The sequence below is a fragment of the Lutra lutra genome, chromosome 17 (genome assembly GCF_902655055.1).
Source record: "Lutra lutra chromosome 17, mLutLut1.2, whole genome shotgun sequence".
Taxonomy (NCBI): Eukaryota; Metazoa; Chordata; class Mammalia; order Carnivora; family Mustelidae; genus Lutra; species Lutra lutra.
Window position 1 is genome coordinate 17,463,066 of NC_062294.1, and position 22,377 is coordinate 17,485,442.

The 22,377-nt window shown below is 53.6% G+C and overlaps 1 protein-coding gene across 2 annotated transcripts in view; it reads left to right on the forward strand.

Annotated features, from left to right (window-relative positions):
* SMPD3 (sphingomyelin phosphodiesterase 3) overlaps nucleotides 1-22,377 on the forward strand; it is an 83,134-nt gene that overhangs the window by 44,362 nt on the left and 16,395 nt on the right. The window contains exon 2 of one of the 2 annotated variants that reach the window (XM_047711439.1): nucleotides 10,861-10,923. The exons of the other annotated variant lie outside the window; for it this stretch is intronic. The gene's annotated coding sequence lies outside the window, so the exon portion shown is untranslated. The remainder of the gene's footprint in view (nucleotides 1-10,860; nucleotides 10,924-22,377) is intronic. 2 annotated transcript variants of the gene reach the window in all.

Genomic DNA, 22,377 nt, shown 5'->3' on the forward strand with positions numbered 1-22,377 from the left:
TTCTGTACTTGATAAATGTTACTTTAGAGCCACCATATTGAATTAGGCGCTGATTATATCTGATTTACCCTGTAACAGGGTTATGTCCATTTCCTAGCATGTAGCAGAAGGGCCTGATGGTCACCAAGCTGATCCATAATTACCTCTTAAAATTGTAGTCCAAATGGGTCATGTCAACAAGTTCCCCCAACTAAGGGGGCACCCCAGCCGAGCGGGGCAGGATCTGACAAGCAGCACCACAGCAGAGCTCACGACACTCTCCCCCCGGGCCAAGTCGCATGTATTTGTATTTGAGGATGCCCCTTCCAGAGGCCACTTGCCAGAGGCTGGAAGTGGGACCAGGAGGTTCGTTCTGTGGCAGGATGGACTGAGAAGAGCTGTGGTTTCAGAGTCAGATGGAGCTGGGTTCAAATCCTACCCCCTCCACGGTGATCTTGGGAAGCAAGCTTCACCCCTCTGAGCCTTGGTCACCTTATCTGTAAAATAGTGACAACAGTAGCTACTCTGCTAAGCTGTAGTGTGGGGAAGGTGATGGCATCAGGAACCTGGCCTCAGCCCCACAGAGTCAGGAGCTCTGGGGTATCATGGGCACTGATGACATATCCCATTTGTAATGAGGTGCTTTTCTCTAGACAAGGTTCTTACAGAAACCATGTCAATGCCTGGCTGCCAGCCAAGTCCTCAGCCCGTGGGGACAGGCGATGAAAAGCTGGTAGTACAGGCAAGAAGCAGCTGACTGGGCACCAAGTCCTCCAGGAAAATAGGGATCACCCCCCATACCCACATCGTAGTCAGTTGCCTCTGGGGGAGCCTGGGCCTGCAAGGTCCTTCTGTGTGGGTGTCCCCAGGATGGGACAGGTGGCACATGGTTCTTCTGGACCCATAGGACTAAAAGTGATCCCCTCCAGTCCTACTCGCCTCCATCCCAGGTAGCAGACATGTCAGGGACAGGGTAACCAGATGTGCAGTGGGGTCTCAGGCCAGAGGGTGGTGGGAGTAGGATGGCAGCCCCTCCTGCCTAAGCCTGCACCCCAACCTTGAAGCCTGAGTAGGAGCAGCAGAGGCCCAAAGTCCCTGTCTGGGGAAAGCAAGGCCTCCCCCTGCAGCCCAGCCAGGCCTGAGTTTGAATCCTGAAGTGACCTCCCCCCTGCCCCCCTGCCCCCCCACCCACCCATCGGGGCAGTTTTCTTCCTTCAGTGTTTGAAAGAGAGTCCCAGCACTTCGAGGTGCAGGGAGAGGCTCTGTGGCCTGAGGAGGCCTGGAGAGTCTGCTCGCTACAGCCGCCCTGTTTAAAAACAAGTGAATCAACAGAGGGACTATTCATCAATATTTTAAAAAAGAACTGTAATTAGAGGTTGGTGAACCCCCCACAGCTCCTGGCCACGATGTCAAAGGCTTCCTTGACCTGGAACCGGGAACAGAATGAAAAGCAACCGCAGACACGGTCGGCCCTGGCATGTTCTGCCACAGATCCCACAGGCCAGGCGCTCCCCACTGAGGCTCATAAAAGATTCTGTGGCTAGTAGAAGTAGCATTTCACATGCGTCCACATTCTTTCATTCCTAGGTGGTTTTTCTTTCTAAACTTGGGAATAGGGGCATTCTATTTTAAGAATATTAATTACCGTCCAACTTTCATGTACTAATGTGAACAACACCACCAACCAAAAACCCAACTCTGAACTGAAGAGAGAAAACAAAAGTAATTTATGGGATAATTTTGTGTCCACATCCCTCAAGGTAGCCTGAGAACATTTATCTAATGCATTTATTTCTGGTCAAGAAAAGTGAATGGCTAGCTTTTTGGTGGTTTCTGAAGAACGAAGGGAGGGCTGGCCACCTCGGCCTCGGAGGTGCCGACTCGGGCCACCTCAGGCCAGGAGTCCTGCTCAGGGCTCAAAGAGGTAGTGTCAGGAAGGTAAAAATAGAGTGAGGGACCCGGCACAAGCTTTGACACATGGTTTTCTCATCCAGGGACTGCCACATAGGGCCCTCCTTTTCCAGCTATTCTAAGTGAAAAAGAAAAAAAGTAAGATTATCTGAGAACTAAATAAAAAAACAGTGCTATATTTTAGCTACCTTTTCTGCGTTCTTCCGCCTTCTCCCAAGTGTTCATTTTGGCTCCTCTTTCCTCACTAAGCCAAAAATGGGATGAGTCCCGTGGTTCTGTCCTTGACCCCCTTTTGTCCTCCACCTGCCCTCATCCACAGCTGGGGCTTCGGCATGGTGCCCACGTGGCCAAAGCTCAGGCACGTGCCAAGCAACTGCCTGCCTCTTAGATGGTCCCCGTCCTCCTATAAGGCCCCCAACGTCCCAGAACCAGATCTGACATCTCCCTCTGTAGGGGCACATTTGGGGCATATTCCCCCCCCCTCCCAGTTGTCATTCCCCATAATCTTGTCTGTATGCTGGTAGCCAGGACTGTCTGACACGTGACCCTGGTCCCAGCCCCTTCAGAGGCAGGAAGGGGAGCAATGGGCGCTCCCTATGGGATTCCCTAATAGTAAACGTGAAGGGAGACTGGGAAGGCTTCCCTTAGGCCTGACAGGGAGGAACAGCCGGCCAGGCAAGCGGGCAAGGGGGTTCCAGGGTGAGGGTACAGAGCGAGGAAAGGCCAGCTTTGAAAGAGACCAGGAACTGTAGACGGAGCAAGGAGAGCTCTGGAGGCGCGAGCAGGGAGAGACACTGGAGAGGATGGTGGACTCAGGGCACGGGTTTTATCCTGGGGGTGTTTTCAGCTGGGAGGGTGCTTGGGTTTGTGTATAGAAAGAGGACCCTGGTTTCTGTGTGGAGAATGGTGGAGGAAGGTCCGAAGGACACAATGAGAGATGAGGGGGCTTGGTCAGGGTGTCCCCCTGACACCCGGTGACCCCCAATAATAGCTCTGCCTGGCTCCTGCTGGCTTATCCCTTCCCAGCACCCCCAGCTCTCTGCCCAGACAGACATCCAAGAGAACAGCCCACACACTGATTCACACTTGGGTGTTAAGGACAAATAGTGGCACCATCCACCTCAAATCCCTCTGGGACACAGGAGGGTGGCAGCAGGGGGGAGGGCGGTGGCTGCCAGCCTTCCCAGACCTCTGGGGGGATTCCTCCCCTGCCTGTGGGTCCTTCTGAGCATTAGGGAGCCCTGTGAGGTCAAAACTCAAGCTAGGATGGGGCCATGGATGAGTCTTACTCCAAGCCTAGGCTCTGCCACTCTAGCTACGTATTCCCAAATCTCCCTTTATACAAGGCAGCCTAACTGATGCACTAGCTCAAACGACCAGGAAGTTTTCTCAGAGCTCCTGCTGTACCACTTGGTATGTACAGAGGGAATTGAACATTTTGGTGACTGACATTCTGGCCTGGTTAGAAGCCACTATATAATCCAATCTGGGTTCCCTTAGTGCCTTTCAGGGACTGGACTCTATGCTCAATGCTCAGGGGGCTCTAGGCTACAGTCTGATACTCGGTGGGTGTGAGATTGAAGGATGGGAGCTGGCAGCTGCAGAGTTGAGCCACAGAGGATGGGTGCCAGGTGGACCAACGGGGGGTATCTCGGACACTGGGGACAGCATGTACAAAGGCACGCAGGCGTGAAAGAGCACGCAGTGTTCCAGGAAAGATAAAAGCTAGAGCCGGGGCCATCAGAACCAATCAGTAGGAGGGAAGGAGAGGCAGAATGAGGCAGAGGAAGGCTGCGCCCCATCACCAAAGGTCCCCAGACCAGGCTGGGTAGATGGATTTGTTCTTTGTACAGAGGGAGATCTGGAGGAGCTGGACAGAGGACGGGGCAGCATGAACTCAGAGGGGCTTGGGCTGGGAACCTGGGCTGGGACTTGAGCATGGTGGATGGCCCACAGCAGGCAAAAAGTGAGGAGGACCAAGAAGGGAGAGAAGAGAAGGAGCAGGGACCGGAAATGGACTGCGGAGCTGGAAGTGACTGGCCTTGACTCTGAATGGGACGAGTTGAGGGTGGAGGGAAGGGCCAAGAACAGAGCCTCTGCTCACTGGCCTACTGATGGGGGCTGCGCCCACTGAGGCTTCTGGGGGACTTAACTCCACCCTCTGGCTTCCCTCCACTGCTTTCAGTCCCCTCTATCTTTCTCTCTTCTTTAACTGCCACCAATAGAAAACCAAATACTTTTTAAAGATTTTATATCCTTGGTTTTCATTTCTAAAAAATGAGTAAGTGGACTGTTTCCTATTGCTTTCTCAAATAGAAAAGCAAAGTTACCTGTACGTGGTCTCTCATGTGTATGAATGTCTAGATTCTCATTATTTCCCTTGGTATATTAAAAAAGAGAGAGAGAGAGTGAGCCATTTCAGGCATCAGGATGAGATTTGGCAACACCCTTTTGGTGCCCAGCTGCGCCTCATGCCCTCAACCCCCACAACCCCTGCCCCCTGAGAGAGCCTCCGGCTGGGCCACACATCCCAAGCTCATCACCTGAGGAGGGCTCGAGGAAGACCCAAACATGGTAGCGGGGTCCTGTGGGGTCTGCGGATCGTCTCTCCAAGCCAGGGGCACAACCCCAGGACGATGACATTTTGATAAAGTTTTAAAAAACGATTTCACTTTGCAAGACAAATAGCTAATAAAATAGATTTTTTTTGGTAACCACCCATACACCAATCAATCTGTCACTCGGAAAACTGTTTCCTGAGAGGTGTGAAATGAGGCCACTCTGGAGTTCTGTGGGAACAGAGAGACCCCGAGAAGCTTTCCACTCCCAGATTACACTTGCTACCCCAAAACAGGGAAGCTCTCTGATTCAGAGCACAGGAAATACACAGCTAATTAGTTGCTCAATCAATACCAACTTTTTGAAAGACGAACAGGAGGAGTCTGTCCCACTGTTTACATGCAGCCCGCCCACACCGTCACGTGTGCCTCTTGCCTCTGTCTCTTTCCAATTCCATCCCTATTGGGAAAAAAATTTTAAGTAAGTGTTCCCCATCTAGGGCACTTGCAGAGTGGGTCACACCAAGGGCGCCTCTTCTGCGCTACAGACTTTCAAGTAACAAATTGAAACAAAAGGTCATGTCAACACCACCAGCAGAAATAAAAAGGAGAAGCCTTAGTCATAAGACACAACCCCTCTGTGCCCACTGAGGCCACTAACAGAATATAGAGACCCTCACCCCCTGCACACTCTCTTGGTAGCTCTGCATGGCTGCTACTTGCTTTTCCTACCTTTATTTTCCCTTAACTCTAATTCCCTCACTGCTTTAAAAAAATCTATTCTATTGTACGTAGAACACAGTGTAAGTCTTTTTTGGAACAAGATGGAATAAATCTGAGTTAACCAGAACCTCCCTCAAACCAGCTCTAGCTGCAGAATTCTGCTGTACCAAACCTACAGCAGCAGCGGCCTCCGACAAGCGCTAAGTACAGAACAGCGGTTGCACACAGTGGGCCCTCAATTATGTGTCAGTTCATTTGTCTTTTAAATGATGGAATCTGAAATGCCTGAGGAACAAATAAGATGAACGGGGTAATAACTACTGTGAGAAAAATGTGACAAAAAACAATACTAACAAGAACAGATCAGAACTCCCCGACCCAGCCCCCTCCCCCCAAAAAAGCTGTAATTGCATGGTGGAAACGATAGAATAACTGAAACACGTCCGAAAGTAGAAGTTGAGATGACTGGAACAATAGAGCAAAGAAAGCAGGGATGTTGAGGCTAAAGTAAGACACCAAACCAAAAATGCAAACAAAGAAGACAATCAGAGAGGTACAAACAACCCACTTGGAAATGAGAGATGGTGTCACAGCCCTACAGCAGGTGAGAGAAAGAGAAACAGGGCGAGACACACGATGAGGGAAACAGATAAGAAACAATACAAGAAAAGTTCCGAGGGAGATGAAAAAAAAACAGCTCTGCCTAGAAATAAAGAACGCACACTGTGCCTTTCAACTTTAACTCCAAGAGAAAGAAATCGGCATTTGCTAGTTGCAGTATGGAATGATCTGGCAAGCTGAAGGGAGATACGTTCTTTTGAACTTGGATAAGAATGACAAGAGGACTGACATCACAAATAGTGAAGACAAGATGAATCTCAGATAGAAATGTGTCATTCGAACCACATAGGAGTGTCCTAACCACATGGCAATTATGCTCCTAAGACTTGCTATGTGTAAGTAGAAGAAAACAGACTCATTAAAAAGTGGGGGGTAGAGGAGGCGGAATTTGTGCACAATTATACTTAAAAAGAGAGAGGGAGTTTCTGGCTTTTTACAAAAATATGAAAGACAAAATCTGATATAATAAGACACTGGGATTAAAATGGACCAGTTGAAAAAGAAAGAGGAAGTGATTTGATGAAATTCAGCCTCCTAAGATTTAACGTACACTAATAATTCCCAAATCCTGCTCTAGCCAAGACTTCTCTGTGGAGTTGTGGGTCTGAATATTCTACTGCCACCTGGACAGATCCGTGCAAAAGTCCCCCAACACCACAACCCTCCCTTGACTCACTGCACCCCTGGCCAATGAGCGACTTCATCCTCCATTCAGCTGTGTAAACTGGAAGTCCTTTTCCATGCTCCCCAGGCTCAATCCTAGCCACTTGTGTTAGTCTGCTGGGCCTGCTAGAACCAAAGATCAGACAGGGTGGCTTAAACAACAGAAATGTATTTTCTCCCAATTCTGGAGGCTAAAAGCCCAAGATCAAGATTCTGGCTGATCAGGTCTCTGGTGAGAGCTCTCTTCCTGGCTTTGCAGTCCTCACATGGCCTTTCCTCCATACAGGTATAAGGCGTGGGAGGCTCAGATGTCTTTTTTTCTCTTTTTCTTTTTTATAAGATGAAGTAGTTTTCTGTGTTGCATTTTGTTTTATTTATTTTTTTAAGACTTTATTTATTTATTTGACAGAGAGAGATAGCAAGAGCTGGAACACAAGCAGGTGGAGTGGGAGAGGGAGAAGCAGGGCTCCCACGGAGCAGGGAGCCCAATGCGGGGCTTGATCCCAGGACCCTGGGATCATTACCTGAGCCAAAGGCAAATGCTTAACAACTGAGCTACCCAGGTGCACCTCAGATGTTTTTTTTTTTTCCTTTGGTTTTTTGGTTTTTTTTTAAAGATTTTTATTTATTTATTTGACAGAGAGAGAGAGAGACAGCGAGAAAGGGAACACAAGCAGGGGAAGTAGGAGAGGGAGAAGCAGGCTTTCCACTGAGCAGGGAGCCTGATGTGGGGCTCGATCCCAGGACCATGGGATCATGACCTCAGATTTTTTTTTTATAAGGACACTGATCTGATTGGGTCTCACCCTTATGACATCATTTAACCTTAATTACTTCCCTAGAGGCCCCATCTCAAAGGCAGCCACATTGGGGGTTAGGGCTGTAATATATGCATTTGGTGGGGGGAAGGTCCTCTCACCAGCCTCGGCTAGCAATAAATCTAGGGTACTTCTGCACGCCACCAATAAGGTCTCAACCAAATGCACAGACCGGCCTCTGAGTATGCCTGTCCAGCCATGCCTCTCCTCTTGCCTTGGTATTGGACGTTTAAGGGTAAACCCCTTCACCAGAACTCAGTCAACACCTTTCCTCAAGGCCAGCAACTGCTTCTCACCCTCACCCCAAGGGGCTTCCAGCAACCCAACCTAGTCTCAGGTCTGCAAGACGTCTGACCCTGACACTCATCTAGAGGGCTTGAACCTTACATCTCTGGGCTTGAACCTTAATGAAGGTACCTGGCCCCAGCATTAACATGTGGGTAAATAAATCAACCTCCTAGGTGCCAGGCCCTGTGCACACATTATTTCTGGACCTATGAAATTAGAAAGAAAGTAGAAACTGTAGAAAGGAAGTAGAAACTAAGGCTTGGAGAGATGCCCTGCTTGAGGCCACTACTTACTGTTCTAGTGAGCAGATCCATCCAGCTCCACTGCTGATTCTGCTGACTGGGCTATGTCTCAGAGGATGTAGAGGCATCCAGGAACCTGGCCCAAGCATCCAGGGACATGGGCTCACTTGGAGCTGCACGTCCATCAGAGGTCACCCCAGGTGCTGGTCTGCGGTCTTGGGGCCTGCGGGCTTGAGGCTCCTGGTGGACAAGCAGGCGCGTGCTCAGGACCACTGCTGGATCCGTAGACACTGCCTTGCTGTGCTGGATCAACAGCCCACTTTCCATGCCCGCCCCCCAGGCCCGCCCTCCCCTACTGCCTATTTAAGCAAGGGGCCCTGACTCCGCTCGGCCCAGGCACTGCGGCTTCCGGAGCTAGGAGAGCAGCCCTGCAGTCCTCACTCACTCGGGGATGAAAGGTCCTTCTGTTTCACCATTTCCTACTGGTGCGTTTTGAATGATGATGCTGGGCTGGGTTGTAGCGGGAGCCGATACTGTTGGCCTAGGAGTGAACTGAGATGTGTAGCAGGCCTGAGGGCAGCTCTGATTGAATTTTTCCCATTTCTAATCCCTAATTTGATGTGCTCTTATTTTCAAAGAGGGAGAAAGCCTGTAGTTTATGAAAGGACAGAGGGGAGCATATTTCCAAATAGGGTCTGACTGAGAATATCAATGATTGGATGAGTTTTTCTTTTGAGGAAAAAAAAAGAAGTCCTGTAATTTCAAGGTTGTCATGATCCCATTTCCTCTCGGGAAACCCCTCCCTAAATAGTTCCTGTCATTTAATTCTATTTTGAAAAAATGTGCAGAGAATTTTTTTTAAAAGAGTTTGGTGGGGGAGAGAGGTTGTGCAGCTGGAGGGGGACAGTTTGGGGAAGGTCTGAGGACAAAGGGCTTCCTTGAGAAACTTCTTGTTGAGAGACGTGGAGTGAGCTCCTCCCCACTCCAGAGTGGTGGGGCCTGAGAGTCATGTGGGCTGGGATGGCTCAGTAGAGGCTTGCCTCCTTCATATGCACTTCTAATTTTTTTTTTTTTTAATTTTGACAGAGAGAGATCACAAGTAGACGGAGAGGCAGGCAGAGAGAGAGAGAGAGGGAAGCAGGCTCCCTGCTGAGCAGAGAGCCCGATGCGGGACTCGATCCCAGGACCCTGAGATCATGACCTGAGCCGAAGGCAGCGGCTTAACCCACTGAGCCACCCAGGCGCCCATCCACTTCTAGATGCTTGCCAGCCTTTGGCCTAGGGTCAGGTCAGCCCATGAAGAGGGTGAAGGACAGAGGTGCATGCAAGTCATCAGCCTGTGGAGGGTAGAGGCAGGCATCCCAGGTACAGGGGACAGGACCTCCCCTGGAGGCCAGAAGAGCAGGCCCCCTCTGACCTCCTGGCTATGGGTTGGAGGTTGGACTCCCCAGACTATGGGTGGGGAGGGATGCCTCCAGGTGGTTAACTCAGGGGAAACAAGTTAGGGTGTCCACATGGGAAAAAGGGTTCCTGGGGGAACACAGGTCCTAGGGGCCATGGCTTCCCTCTTCCCACCCTAATGTGGCAACATCAAGTACCCATGCTCATTTGGTCCTGGTCGCGGCTGCCCAAGACACTGGAGTGACCCCTTCTCTGACTGGGAAGGGGGCACCTAAGGCTCAGATGGAGAGCTGACCCAGGCCTGGAACCCGGGTCTCCCTGGAGCTTCTCCATGGGGATTCCTAAGCAAGAGAGAGCCAGTTGTTTTCCGAGAAAAGAAACACTCCTGCCAGCCCTCTGCAACACCTTCTGCTTGTGGGGCAAGGGACCGGGACTTAAATTCCGGATTTCTCGGAAACACAGTTTGAGTGATTTGCAAAATAAGTGTCTATAAATGACGGGAGCTGGTCCAGAGGAGAGCGTTGGGGAGTAATGGTTGCTGGATGTGACGGTAGTGAAGAGGGTCCTGGCAGCAGGCCTGGCCTGAAAAGGTGGAGGGCCGACCAGTGCCGCACGGAGCCCGGCGGGGTGGGAGTTGAACTTCCCAGGGCCTCAAGTCAAGGGTAAGGCTGGAAAGCTGACAGCGGGACTTGGGACTAGGGGCGGGACTAAAGAGCCGGAGCGCCTGAAACCAGGGAACTTGGTCAGAAGAGAGGCGCGGGCCCCGGGCCAGGGGGCGGAGCCAGAGTGTCCCGGGAGAGGTCAATACCCGAGGCCAGGGGCGAGGTTAGAAGGGGAGGGCGGAGCCACAGAGAGAGACCCAGCCCACCAATCCCACTGGGGGACGTGTCTGGAGCTGCTGCTGAGGGGACTAAGCCAGCAAGGGATGCGGAGAGCCGGTGACATCGTGAACAAGGCCTCCGCTCACAGAGTGTCCTCCCTACCGTCCCCTAAGTAGACCCCACTGAGGTCCTGAAGTGTCTCTGCTGAGCGTCCCCTAGACAAACTATCTTTACCCTTATCTGCTGTGAAAGCGCCCTATTTCTTTCTCTCCGTGCGGCTTCCTCCTCCCTGCCCCACCCCTGGTCCGGGTGGCCCCCGTCCGTCTTTTACCTCCTGGGTTCAGTTCTCTCCCATCCCCACGTATCTTGCCGAGGCTGAGATTACACAAAGGTCCTGGGGGAAAGCTCCCATTGTTCTAGCTTCGTCTATCAGATCTAACCCAGGCCCCGAGGCTGGAGCTCTGAATTCGCCTCTCTCCGCCCCCCACCTCACACATCCGCAGCCTGGCCCGGGTCCAGCTGTTCCTGTAGAGCTCTCATCCCTCCCACCCGTCAGGCAGAGCCCTCTCCACCTGTCAGCCCTCCTACCTCCCCCACGCCTGTGCCGGTTTGTGGCACAAACCTCCGTACCCCTCCACCCCTTCCGGCTGCACTTCGTCCGCGTCCGCGGGGACAGCCGGGTCCACACCCTCTCCTTGGCGGTGTGGAGGGTGTGGCGCTGCCTCTGGCGCAGGTGGGGCCCCTTGGTCTTTGTACCTGGCTCACCTGTTCTGGGTTGCTGGGTGGCTGTAGGTTGAGTCCCCGAAACCCCTGTGAACCGCTCATCTCCTTTCAGGTCCCGACTGCGGTGGCGTCCCCTCTTCAGACGATCAAGAGGGTCCCAGCGGCCCCTCCTCAGGTAAGACAGGAGCGTCTGGAGCGGGAGTGACGCTCCGGGTCTCCCCACATAGTCGAATTATTCATGTTTTATATAAAGAGGTGCTGTGTGAAATTAAGAAAAGGTTCTGTTGTTTGGTTAAAAAGTTTAGAAACAGAGCTCTGGGTAAGCCATCAGGGGGCTGGCACTCTGGGCCTACCCCTCTCCCTCCCTCTGAGGCGAGTAAGGCCAGGAGAAGGGGTGTGTCTCACCCACCCAAATCTTTGGAGAAAATACAAACTGCTTTAATACACAGGGAAGACTTGAGGCATTCCTTCACAAAAGTGGAGGAATAGAATATAATTTAAATGTCGGGAAATGTAACCAGATAGCATTACCCACTAAACTATTAAAAAAATTTTTTTCTTTTAATTGCTTAAACCCCAGAGCTGGTAAGGATGCTATGAAACAAGCACTGTCAAACAACTGGTGGAAAGCAACTTGGGCCGGGGAGGGGTGAGAGGGGAATTGCTGAGGCTTGTTGATCATCAGGACTCCTATTATCCGCCTGCTATGCGCCGGACACAACTGGAGTCAGGTGATAAAACCGAAGTGCTTGCAGAGAGACACAGGCCTAGGAGTTAGAACACAAAACCTGCATTCCTGGGACTAGAGGCGGGGACGGCGAGCGGCGGGGGGCTGTTGAACAGCTCAGAGGCTGCTGGTGTCAACCACAAGAGCACAGTCCCTGATCTGCAGAGACAATCCATAAGGCCACCTATGACACTTTCTCACTTCCTCCCTTTGCTCTGAGAAATGGAATTTGTCACCATTGCTCAGCTTCCTCTCTCGGTTCTGCTTCTAGCTTAGTAAGTCTGAAGATGTGGGGGGGCTGGTCCCCCTTCTGCAAAGTCCCCCTTTGCAGACTGCAAATATGGGCAATAAATGCACAGAAACCACCAGCCAGGTTAAAGGTCCTCTCGTTATCTCTGGGGCCAGAGAGCAGAGAACTGGCTGGGGATTGGAGAAGAGACTGAGAGACTGTCACTGTGACTTCTGAACCCTGAGCCCCCTACTGAAGCCTCATCCCAGCCCACAGATGAGGCCTGTGAGGGAATGGCCCCAGCAAAGGCAGGGAGGCCTAGAAGTGTGTGGTAGGGAACCACACAGGGGCCTTTGGACTTCACATGTAGGAGGGGATGCAGAGCGATCCTGGAGACCAGAATGCTGAGCCTAGTGTGACCTTCCCTGCCAGGTGCTTGGGCATCTTCCTGGGGTCAGCAGGGGTCACTGAAGAGTTTAAAAGGGGAGCAGTGTGGTCTACTGTATAGTTTAAAAAGATCCCTGTTGGGCGCCTGGGTGGCTCAGTGGGTTAAGCCTCTGCCTTCGGCTCAGGTCATGATCCCAAAGTTCTGGGATGGAGTCCCGCATCGGGCTCTCTGCTCAGCGGGGAGCCTGCTTCCTCCTCTCTCTCTCTCTCTCTCTCTCACTCTGTCTACTTGTGATCTCTCTCTCTGTCAAATAAATAAATAAAATCTTAAAAAAAAAAATTAAAAAAAAAAAAAAAGATCCCTGTAGCTGCCATGTGGTCCAGAGGAAGGGAGGCCAGCTGCGGGGAGACAGGTAGTAGCTGGGCAATGTCTAGCTGGGACAGAGCGGGGCCTGAGCTGGCTGTGACCCTGGGAGTTGACAAGAGGCATTAGGGAGGCAGAACAGAAGCTGGTGGGAAGAAGCAGGGTACGGAGGATGTCCAGAGCCTCAGGGACTATTCAGGAGACAGAACTGGGCGGGGGGGGGGGGGGGGGGGGGGGGGGCGGGGGGAAGTGGGGGAATGCAGTGGACAAAGAAGTCAGCTATCCCGAGAGACACCTGGAAACAGGTGATACTGAACGTTCAATGAAGGGAGGGGAGAAGAGGCAGAAAAAGGTCTAGCTCTTCAGGGTGGGCAGGGGAAGAGGGAACAACCAAGGGCTCAGAGAAGCCACAGCCCCAGGGGCAGAAAGGGCATGAGAAGGATGGTGGCCCCAGGACCCAGGGCAGAGGGCCGCAGGATAGATGAGGATCACGCAGCTGAAGTCTCATGTTGGGCCTATTTTTAAAAGCAAAATCAGGTTGAAACTGTATAGACCGTTTTCTTTTCGGTGCTGACCTCTGTTCTGGCAATTTTCTCTCCAAAACTTTACCAAAGCCTGGCGGAACCCCCCTGTCTACCTTCTGTCTAGTGGTGGGGGGGGTGCAGGAAGCCTCAAGCTGGGGGTGCTGCTTGGACCCTTAGCCAGCCAGAGGGTCACTCAGCCATCCCAGCGGGCAGGACACGGGCCGGGCCAGTGAGACTCGGCTCGCCCTGCTCGGAGCCGAACTGGAGGCTAGGCTGATCGTGTGGTGTAGGTGGGAAGCTACTCACTCAGACATTCTAAGCATTTAAGTTAAACAAGCCCAGCTTAAGACAAACTGTCAGTGAATGTGTTGGATCCTCCTTTCAGGCCCATTTTCCACAGCTGCTCCTCCCTGCCGGCCACCTGGGACCGGGTGGGTCATTGTGGTCAGAGCGTGGCCTGCCGGGCAGGACTTCCAGAGCGCCTCTGCTTCCCACATGCCTGCTCTTGGCTCTCCCAGACTCTCCTCTATCTCCCTCCCTTGCTCACTGCTCGTTCCACCCACCACGTACCCCCTTCCTGTCTCCATGCCCTCCAGGAGGACACCCCACACTAAAATACACACACCTAGAAAGCAGGCTCTGCCCCCAGAAATTCCTGGGGCCTTGCTGCAGAATACCCCGCAGTCACAGTGCTGCGTCTGACGCAGAAGAGCTGGATGCCAGGTGCCCCCCACCTCCCAGCCCTCCCCCTCGCCAGCCCGGACTCGCACCCCTCGGCCAGCACAACCCGGCAGCGTCGGACCCCAACCCTTAAGCACAGGCTGTTGCATCATCTTGATCTGCGCCACCCCAGTGTACTCTCCACACTCCTGCCTGGTCCCCTGTGGGCCTGGCTGGGTCCCTGGAACCCGTGTGCGTGGATTTACTTTAATACTTCTATCGCTAGCAGTGGCCCCTTCTCTGAGCAGGAGTGATTTCCACTAAAAATGAAGATTCACGCTCAGCTCTCCGGATGCCTCGTGGTCCTGAGCAGGGAATCAACTGTTCAGTACATACACGGGGGGATGGAAAGCACTGAGCCCCCGATCTGGTCTGGGTTTAGGGCAGAGGAACATCACTATTGCCATTAAAATCTTTCTTACAGAGAGTTGGGTGTGGGGCGTCGATCTGGCTATATACTGGGGAAACTGAGGGCTGTTGATCAGTTAGTCTTGTTTTTGGTAAATGGATTAAAGAAATCAGAAGCCTGGGGTCCTTGGGTGACAGAGTCGGTTAAGCATCCTACTCTTGGTCTGGATCTCATGGTGAGATGAGCCCTGCTTCGGGCTCTGTGCTCAGCTTGGAGTAGGCTGGGGATTCCCTCTCCCTCTGCCCCTCCCACTCGTGCTCTCTCTCTCAAATAAATACATAGAAAGAAAGAAAGAAAGAAAGGAAGGAAAGGAAAGAAAGAGGGAGGGAGGAGAAGCCTTCCTCTATTGGTCAGGCTGGGAGGGGTTATGCTGTGGCTTATAATCAGTTTTCTGTCTTTGCTCTTATGACATGTGGGGAGCAGGGTTAGCTGGGGCCCTGCTCCATGCTTCCACACCCTGGGACCCAGGCTGATGGGAGCAGCCACCATCAAGAACACTACAGGTAGGGGTGCCTGGGTGGCTCAGTGGGTTAAGCCTCTGCCTTCAGCTCAGGTCATGATCCCAGGGTCCTGGGATCGAGACCCGCATCGGGCTCTCTGCTCAGCGGGGAGCCTGCTTCCCCCTCTCTCTGCCTGTCTCTCTGCCTACTTGTGATCTTTGTCTGTCACGTAAATAAATAAAAAATCTTAAAAAAAAAAAAAAACACTACAGGTAGATGTGGCAAAGGAAGAGAACTCTGGAAGGTCTCACACCTATGCTAAGTACTCTAGCCCAGCAGTGACACAGACCACTTGCACTCACAGCTAGTGGGTAGAGCTGGTCACATGATTCCACCCAACCACAAGAGGACCTGGAAGTGCAGTCCTGCCTCATGCCTGGGGAGCAGGCTCCAGCCGCTGGCGGGGGCAGGGGAGGGCAGAGGAAGTGAGGCAAGAGTCCTATCCTAGGCTTGGAGGCAGAGGTAGAGACAAAAAGAAAAACGTCTATCCAGATGTTCACAAAGATAAAGCGTGCTTATCTTTTAAGTAGTTATTCCTGGATGGAGACATGTTCCTGTCTGCACCAGCACGTCTATACCAGCAATCTGGGGACACACAGCCTCCATGACCCAGCGCCAGTGGTTCTTGTTTCCCTTTTCAGAAGTGCAGGATTCAAGAGCCAAGAACACATAGAGACAGCTACCACTACCAGAAGGGCAGGGGTGAGTGGGAACCCAGAGCTGCAGGAGACTCTTGGAAGGCAAGTTTGGTGGCAGCAATGAGAGGGAACTTGGGGAACTACAGATCCCCGTGATCTCTTCCCCACTGGCCTTTGCTGTGGACAAATGACTAATTCACAGTTTTATGCAAATGAGGTTTGACGTCTCACTCCCATAGGAAGCCCTCCAGCAGACCCCAGTCCCCTCCCAGTTATACACTCTGGAGCAGGCTCTGAAATCCCACAGGCAGGTCAGAGACCTTCGGGAGCAAGCAGCCCCAGGTTTAGCCCAAGTGGGGTTTCCTCTCTCGGGGAGGGAGTTCATGCTGGTTCTCTTAGTGCCCAGGGCTCCTGTGATACTGTGTGCAAGGAGGACCCGAGGACAGCCTCTGAGAAGGCCCCGGACAAGGGGCTGAGCGCTCCTGGTGAATGAGACCTTGCCCACGTCCAGAAAGCCCCGGCCTCGGGTCCAGCTGCGGAGGGCTGCCGGGAGGCTTAGGGAGATGTTGATGCCTGATCTTATTTACTCATTCACACCGATTTGCTTTTTAATCTCTGCATAAATTCTCCTCTAGGACTCGGTTTGTTAAATGTTCTTTGCACAGAAAACTTTAGGCTGAATGTGAAATGATTCCCTTTAGAAGAATTTTAGCAAGTCTGTTCCGTTTTAGGAAGGTTTGTTGTCTTCATCTGTGTTCTCTGGTGCCTTGAAATGCCTACACACCGCTCAGCCGGCCAATCCATTCCAGGAGGAAATGCTGTACTTGAAATGCAGCTGAACACTGGGCCTGCAGAAATCCTGCCATTTGTGTGGACTTGTATTTAAAGTTCTACTCCCACAGAAAGTATGTTGTCATTTCTTCTTAAGCAAAGGATGTTCCAAGCCTTGTTCAGCTCATGAACCATTAACATCAGCAGGGAAGTAGGGACTTTGCAGGGACAGCAGCCTCTGTACCAGAGCCCGAGAAAAGTGAGATTCATCCTGGTCTCCATGCCTGGGGAGGGCCTCTCCTTCCGAGGGAGGGAGGGCAGACCAGCTGGAAGCATGTCACATGCTGGCCCTCAGCCAGGCATGCAGCAGACACTATAGAGTCGCCTAAAGCAGGGGACGTGACCTGCAGGGGAGTGCCAGGACCCCCTGCTCACGCACATGTGTGAGCACTAGCTCGGGCAGAGAACTCAGGATGTGGGCAGGCTCAGACCACTTGGGGAGGGAGGTCCGTGCCAGTCTAGGTGCTCAGTGGTGTGCCCGTAGTAGCCTCCTGATCTGGACCTGGCTTAATTAAGGACGTCGAAGGCTCCTCTTTGGTAGTTACGACTGCCTCCAGTCCTGCCTTGGAGATGCCCTGTCAGTGCCCAAAAGGAGGAGAATCGGGAATAGAGTGATCTCAGACCCGATTTGCATCATGGAGGAAGCTCCCCAACCTCCCTCCTCACCACCCAAATCCTGGGCTCAGCCTCTGTGAGGGCACAGGATGGGGAGGAGCCCTGCAGGCTTCAGCTTCCAGGCTGCTGGCGGGTTCTTGAATGTAATACAGAGGGTATGTGGGAATGAGACACGATGCCGCTCGGGATGGCTTAGGTGGGGATGTGGGTGCCAGCCACCATCCAGCCTTCTCCTCAGTGGCCCCCTTTCTGGTCACCGGTGGAATGGCAGACGGGAGAGGGGAGGGTGGCCAGATCTTCGAATTCAGCCCCATCCTGTGATGGAACCCACGGTCTCAGGGCGACCGCCCCATGTCGCCATAGCACAAGGTCTTACACCCAGGAGGACTGTCGTTTTAACTATTCAATCGATTCGCGCCCTCCTGGCACATGCACCTCCAAGGTGGCTTGAGATTTGCTTTCCAGTCAGGCAGGAATCCGCTGCAGCTGGGCTTTCTGAGTTCTGGCCCGGAAGTGCCGGGGCTGGCGGGCTGAAGGAGTGCCACAGGGCCGCCTGCAGCCTGTTCCTATTCTCAGAAACCACATGACACATTAATAGCTCCCCTGGAAAGTGTCTTTTTGAAAATTTTATGGCCCCTTTGCCTGCATCTGGTTCTGCAGAAGCCTGTGACTTGGGCTCGCATGAGCAGCCCCCAGCACCAGTCCTGCCCGGAGACAGAGGCCCCAGCCTCGGCCCCCGTCTGGGAGAGCAGGGCACCTTCCCTGTCAAGCAACCAGCCGCACGAGGAGGAAACTCTGTGGGCTCCAGCTGTATCCTGAGGGTCCTCTGCAGCAATGGAATGAACAGTCATAATAGTAACGAAGGTATTACTAGAGACGTGGCAGGCGCTGCGCTAAGTGTGGTGCATACGCTGAGACTGTGTGTGTGTGAGACGAGGTATGTTTGCCTGACAGATGAGCAGACGACACGCAGGGCATCAGTGAAGCCACTTATCCAATATCTAGCACGAGGACCTAGACCGAGCACGTGTGACACCGAGCCTGCGCTTATAACATCTGCACGGCCTTCCCCTGAGGGATGCTCAAATCACATGGGCACAGTTCCCACCACCACCGGCTCTCACAGGGCCTTCAGGGACTCAGGAGAAAGGCCCCCTTTGCCCCCTGGGCAGCCGAGGGGCGGAAGTTCACCCAGGAGACAAACTGTGAAGAATGATGTTTTAGAAAGCTCGGTCAAGGATACATATTAGATAGGATCCCTTTGGTGGGAAGTGACAGAAATACAACTTAGACTAGAGCAAAGGAAAGGTAATTTGCTAACTCACGAATTACAAAGTCTGGGGGTTGTGTTGTCTTCAGGCACAGAGGAAGTGGAGCTCAAAGTGCCACGAGGACTTGCTCCTTCCAGCCCTGAGGTCTGTTTTCCTCTGAATTAGATTCATTCTTGAGGAAGGCTCCAGAAGCTTCAGACTCTTAACGCTTCCAGCTCAGGGAAAATGCAGGCCTCTTTCCTGAGGGGTCTGGTAAGGGCACCAGTGAGAGAGAGCTAGCTTGGGTCTTAGGACCATTCACCTTGGGGTCAGGGAGCTGTGGTGTCAACTGACCTAGTGTGTCTTGCTGCCCTCCTCTTGGATTGGGGTGGGGCAGACAAAAGTGGGTCTGCCACAGCCAGAGGACAGCAGCAGGCTGGGACCTGGGCCTGGGCTGGTGCCAGAGACTCCCTCAGGTGCTCCCAGGCTGCTGATGTACAGATAGACAGACGCCTGATTAGAGGGACAGCTGGGGGGCGTGCAGGGCAGGGAGGATACGGGCAGGATAGGGAAGTTGGGGAGGGTTTCAAGAGAAGGGGGCAGGTGCTTTGGATCTGGAAGGGTCAGTGGGCATTTACCTGGCACGCCTAGGTCACTGGGAGCTGCTACTGCAGCACACATGTTCATGCCAGCCCCCAACCCCCATTTCTGTGGCTTTCAGGGATTAGCCTGGGTTTGTCTGACCCGCATCTCTTAGAAAGGCATCCTCTTCAGTCTTTCTTTCTGTCCTCCTGGTGATGAGCTGACTCCAAGTTTCAGCAGCTCCCGTTGCTATGCCAACCCCTGGGGCGGCAGGCATCCAGGCAGAAATGGGCCGGCCCAATCTCGGCACCGCCAGCGGATGCGAGCACATTCCAGTAATTGGATTGGAGTGATCCTCTCAGTCTTTCCTGCAGAAACCTGGGGCTTGGACCAGTGCCTGTTTAGACATGAGCCTGTGGACGCAAAAAGGATGGGAGGAGGTCCCTCCCCTCCAGGATTCCCAGCCCCGCTGCTGCTGCTGCTGGGAAGAGAGGGCTCAGCAGGCATGAGAACCAGAGGGAAGACTAGGAAGGAGGGACAGGTCCCATCCTGCCCCCAACCTGGGGCAACTCCCAACCCTCCTCAACTTCCCCTAAGTTCTCCAAAGCTCGGAGATCCCTCCAGATGGTTCAGGCTTCTTAGAGGGGCCAGCACTTGCCTTGGCCAGCAGAACTGGGCTGGCCTGCTCACTCTCACACTGGAGGAGAAATTCACATGCAAAGTCAGCACTCACCCAGAACCCTTTCTTTGATCCTCTGTGTAGCAGGTCTCATGTACCAGCGTGTCTGCCAGGTCCATTTCGCAGGGAGGTGGGACATGGGATGGACGTCCTGGGGCCAGTATCACTTGGTATACAGTAGCAGAGGGCCTGTCCATTGCAGCTTACCCAAGGAGGCTGTCGGGGACCTCCCTACCATTTTCAACACCAAATAGGACAGCCCTGGCCAGGCCCTACTCCTGCGATTCCCTCCCCAACGGATAGAAGATCTGCTGGTCCCCCAGCCCTCAGAGAGGTGTTTATTGGGAGGAGTACTGGCTTAGCTCAGGCCTCTGAGCAGTCCAAGTCTCCCCTTCCGGTGCCGTGGTGGCTACAGGTCAGGTCCCCACAGATACCAGGAACTCACAGGAACAACTATGGTGTGAAGTTTCTGTCAGTGCCCCACACCCACCCAGGCATCACCATCCTGTGATCTCTCTGGCCAGTCTGTGACCACCTCTTCCTCTCCCATCTGGATTTACGGTTGTCTGGCCCCCAGACCTTGCCAGGCGATTTTCCCTCCCAGCTGGATCAGCCTGTGAACTGATCTGCTCCCTCTGTCATGGCTCTGCAGCCCAGGCTCCTTGTCCCAGTTGGGCCCAGTCCAGTCCTAGCTGTAGGGGAAGGAACATGTTAGTGAAGGCTGGCAGCTCCAGCCTGAATGGCGTGGATGGGTCTCTGAGGATCTGAAGGTACGGCAGAGCAGTCAGGAGCCTAGAGGCTTGTGGAGTGGGCTCCAGGTGCACCCAGCACAGTGCACAGAACCAGCTTGTCCCCTCTCCACAACGCATGGAGTCCACAGAAGCCAACCTCAGCTGAGGCATGGTCAGGGAGGTCCTACGAGGAATAGAGGGGAGCTAGGGAAGGATAAAGCCTCACGATGAGCCCAGGTATTGCTACCCTCATGTCAGAGAGTGCAAGATCCGAACCCAAACTGAGCAGTGAGCAGTGCCGTTGGGAGTGAGGAGCAAGCCTGAGGTTGACTCCCAGGAGCCCTCCCTTGGGGTACTAGGTAGCCCCCCCATACTGATCCTAGGGCTCAGGAGTGACCATGAGGACCTGAGGGTGTCTGGGACCCAAGCTCAGCTCTGGAGACCATGGCATTGGGGCAGGGAGGAGGCTCGGACATTCTGAGCAACCAGGAAGCCCCACGCCAGGATTTATAATGGGGAGAAACCCAGGAGTAATTACTACTTTAAAAAGAGGAAACTGAAAGCACAATCCAGCATATGGGCTTGAGTGGCTACCGCTCGGCACATGTGGCCTTTGTCGGACCTGTCACCCTCATCAGAGATGCCGGTGGTGGACTTTGCTTGGTAAAGATGGCGGCTCTGGGACAGGGAGCGAAGAGCTGGGGTATGGGGGGCGGGGGCAGGCAGTCCTCCCCTGGAGGCCGAGCCTGGGCCAGGCCACCCACCATGTTCTGCCCTGCTAAGGGGGTGCAGGCGAGACAAAGGCCCAGGGGTGCAGACCACCCCCCCAGCCCTGGGACTCTAAGGCTTAGTGAGAAGTTCCTAGCCTCTGGTGTTTAGCTCCCACTCCTCTCTTTACTGGGGAAAGTGTAGATCAGACTAATTAATGTGTTGTTGTTTGTTTATCCTCCTTTCATCTCACTGAGACAAAATAATTAACCACAGAGCTTTAGAAACTGCCTCCATTGGTAGCAATCCCTTTTGTGTCAACTGCATCAGCAGCCCCCGGGCACAGATGCAGGGCTTGTGTGCTGAGCAGGGCGGGGCAGGTGGCGCCCGCCCGGAGGCTCGTTCTGTCCAGGGTGCTGAGAGCTGGGGGGCAGGGGGCAGGCTGGAGCAGGGACCCAGGTAGCCATGAAGAGATGGGCGGCTCAGATCTGCCACATGGAGAACAGAATGCTTGTGGTGGCCCCCTGGGCTGCCAGCCACCTCAAACCCACTGATGCCTGAATGGAGACCAAACGCATTCCTGTGACCAGCCCAGGAGAGGCACAAAGAACAGGCCTGGCGGCTCACTGCTGCTGCAGGCAGGGCTGGGGGGGATCTTGCCCAGAAGGGTTTCTGGGGCCACAACAGAATTGAGGTCAACACAGGGCAGCTCAGGACGGGGCCAGGCCTCACTAAGAGCATGGTCCCAGCTGGCGGCAGGTCTCCACCCTGCCCGGTCAGTAGCCAGCATTAGGGATGAGCCACAGGGGGGAACAGAGGGTTTGAGAATTTCTCTCAGGAGCCCCTGGATGAAGCAAGGCTGCTAGGGGGCCCTTCGGGGTGGGGCTGGGGAAGGAAAGAGGGGCAGAACCACCGAGGGCCCTTAGACAGAGACCGGGAGAATGGACTTTCTCCTCCAAGACCATGGGACCTCCAGAGGGAGGATGTAATCAGATTGTTCAGGGAGCTTTTCTGACTTCTGTGCACATTGTGGCTGGAGCCTGAGACAGAAGACAGGGGTGGGCACTCAGAAGATGAGAGGTGGGCACTCAGAAGACAGAAGATGGTGTGGGCTGGGCTGGGTGGGTCACCTCCAGCCACAGAGAACAGGAGGAAAGAGCTAAGAAGACCTGGGAGTGGGCCCCCTCCATGCACTTGGGGGTGGCATCTGGGTGTCCCCAGAAGTCTGGCCTAGACCCCCACCCCTAGCACCTTGGTGCCCACTGCAGTGGCTGCTGGAGGCTTGGGAGACGCCATCCCACCCTCCGTACCTGCAGGGACAGGACCTGCCGCCTCCTCCAGGTTCAGTTGGTGGAGGTGGACCTGCTCCCTCTCCCCCGGCTCTCAGCCTGGCCAGTCTCAAGCTGCCCGCTCTGAACACAAACATGGTGCGTGCAAGCTGGGCCGACGGTAGCCAAACCCACCAGCTCCAAGGGAGCTAGCGGGCTGCTGCCCCAGCTTCGCGTTACACTCAAATGACATGGCTGAGATTTTAAAGAAAGAATAAGTAAGTCTGTTAGGTGGCAGGCACGGGAGAGCTCTGGACAGCCACAGCCCCTCTAAGTACTGAGCCACGAGCTCTGGGCCACAGAGTTGCTACAACTCTCCTGGGGGGTTAGAAGTCATGCGCATAGAGGGTCAGCAGGCCTAGAACAAACCCTCCAGTGTCAGCCACTGTCATCATAACATTAGTCTC